Genomic DNA, 2486 nt, shown 5'->3' on the forward strand with positions numbered 1-2486 from the left:
CCTGGCCTGGATCTCCTTTTTAATTGACTACTATTCTTATAGTCATGAAAAAATGTTATCATGTTCTCCCTTGTATCCTTTATCATTTTTCATAGCCATATACTTTCTTCCATAGTCACAGTACCCTTGTTTATTTCTCCAAAAATCCATTGGCATATCTAATACTATCTCAAAACTTTTTTTTCTTTTACCCAAAGATGTTTGCTACCATCAGTACTTCCTATAAAGTAATGGAATTCCTCCTCTTTTTTTGTCTTTCACTTTCATTTTTCTTTTCCTGTTTCAGTTCCTTATGTCTTCCTACATGTATGTCACCTCTTTGCTGTTTCACTCATGTTTCATTCTAGTTCAAAGCTTTTCTTTTTTTATTAAACTAAATTTAGTATGACATTTTCTCCCTATTTCTTACTCTCAATTTATTATTTCTTAAATTTATTTTGGGCTGCTTTATTTATTGATCTCATTTTGTTTTCTGCCTTCCCAACTAGAAAATATTCTTAAGAATGAGACTCGCATAATTATTTTATGACTCCTTTAAACGTTAACAAAGTCAGCCACAGAAACAGACACATCAGCTTTTTAGATATAAACATAGTCTTTGAAAGTAATACAGCTCCCTTGATCTTTCACTCCTGTTTACATGTGTAAAAGTAGAAAATAACAGATTTACATATGTTAGTCTTGAAAAAGATTTTTTTTTTTAAGAAACAGGGTCTGTCACCCAGATTGGAATGCTATGGCATGATCATGGCTCACTGTAGCCTGGAACTCCTGGGGTCAAGCGATCTTCCTGCCTCAGCCTCCTGAGTAGCTAGGACTAAAGGCATGTGCCACTATGCCTGGCTAATTTTTTGTAGAGGTGGGGTCTTGCTATGCTGGCCAGGCTTGTCTTGAACTCCTGTCCTCAAGCGATCCTCCCGGCTTGGCCTCCCAAAGTGCCGGGATTACAGACATGGGCTAATGTGCCCAGCCTTGAAAACCATTTCTTAATACTTAATCTTATAATTCAAAAAAGTGCTTTTAAAATCATGAATATTTACCAAAATTGATACAAATTTTTTTAGAGGAATTAGGTACTTTCCTGTTAACATGATCATAAAATTTGTATTTGAATACATTTTATTTTTTCAAAGTACCAAATTGATGGAATACCATACATATGTATGAAAGTAGTACCAACAGAGCTGACTTTAAAATTTGTCTATAGACCTTGATCCTTATTTGGAAAGACATTTTGTTCATACTGTTTGTTGCTGAGTGCTGAAAGTGCAGCTAATTGTGAATTTGAAATGAGACCAAGACCACCAAGTTGATTCACATAGCCTACCAGGCAGCTGTTGGAATGTAATTTTGCCATTTCACTACCGATCTGTATTGGAATCAGGGAGTCTTTATTCACTTTTGTATGCCACAATGCCGTGTACACTGTAAATAGGGATTAAATGTTTTTTGACTAAATCAAGAAGTTAGTGGCATGGTCTTGGTTTTTACTATCATAAAAAGTGGTGCTCCAACAAGTCAGGAATTTACTGTTAAACCACAGTTCTGTGTCTGTATCTTTTGTTTGAATTATGATAAAGAAGTAGCATATACTCAAATCTAGTTCCAAACAGTAGTCCTGAGAGTAGACACCAACTTTGTGCAGTAATTTTCTAAGCATTTAAGATGAATTACCTCATTTAGTTCTCCCAGTACCCCTATGAAGTGATGGTACTGTTATTCCCTTTTGGCAGATAAGAAAGCTAATAGAAGTGCTGAGAAAGTTCTCGAAGGCCACCCAGCAGTAAGTGGCAGAGCCAGGTTTCAGATGTAGGGAATCTACTCTAGGGTCCACGTGCTTAATTAACTATTATGCCCTACTTCACTACTGGCTATGACCTATCCTGCTTCTCAGGGTCATCTCTTGCCTCTTTCCTACATTTGCCTCAGGTCCTACCCCTACGAACTATTAATATGAACAGTCTTTGATTATGACTTTTTCATGCATTTCAACGTGTTTTTTTTTCTGTCTGAATGCTTTCCAATGCTTAGTACAACTCCATTCCCATGGCAGTCTAGGAAAGCAGTGACCCTTGTAGGGTACATTGTGGCAGAGCTATGTCTGTCAAGGAAAACCTTTTCGTTTTTCAAAATCTAGCTTTTTTCCCTGTGAAAAGAGATTTTCTCTTTGTGAAAACCTTCATTGACTCACAAAAGTAGAGTTGAATACCTCCTTTTTTGTGCTATTTCTGTATTTGTTATATTTCTCTATTTTATATTTTTTATAACAGCATTCTTGAAATAAAATTCACATATCCTAAAATTCACCATTTTCAAGTGTACAATTCAGTGGTGTTTAGTATATTCACTGTGTTGTGTAATCATCACTATCTAATTTTAAAACATTTTCATTCCCTAAAAAGAAACTCTGCACCCTTTAGCTTTCACTCCCTATTCTCCCCCTACTACCTCACCTCCAATTCCTGGCAGTCACCAGACTACTTTCT

At 36.0% G+C, this 2486-nt stretch overlaps 1 protein-coding gene across 1 annotated transcript in view; it reads left to right on the forward strand.

Annotated features, from left to right (window-relative positions):
* The window catches only part of WDR70 (WD repeat domain 70), a 315052-nt gene that overhangs the window by 40929 nt on the left and 271637 nt on the right, over positions 1-2486 (forward strand). The window lies entirely within an intron of this gene.

Source organism: Propithecus coquereli, unplaced genomic scaffold, assembly GCF_000956105.1.
Source record: "Propithecus coquereli isolate 6110/MARCELLA unplaced genomic scaffold, Pcoq_1.0 Scaffold110, whole genome shotgun sequence".
Lineage (NCBI taxonomy): Eukaryota > Metazoa > Chordata > Mammalia > Primates > Indriidae > Propithecus > Propithecus coquereli.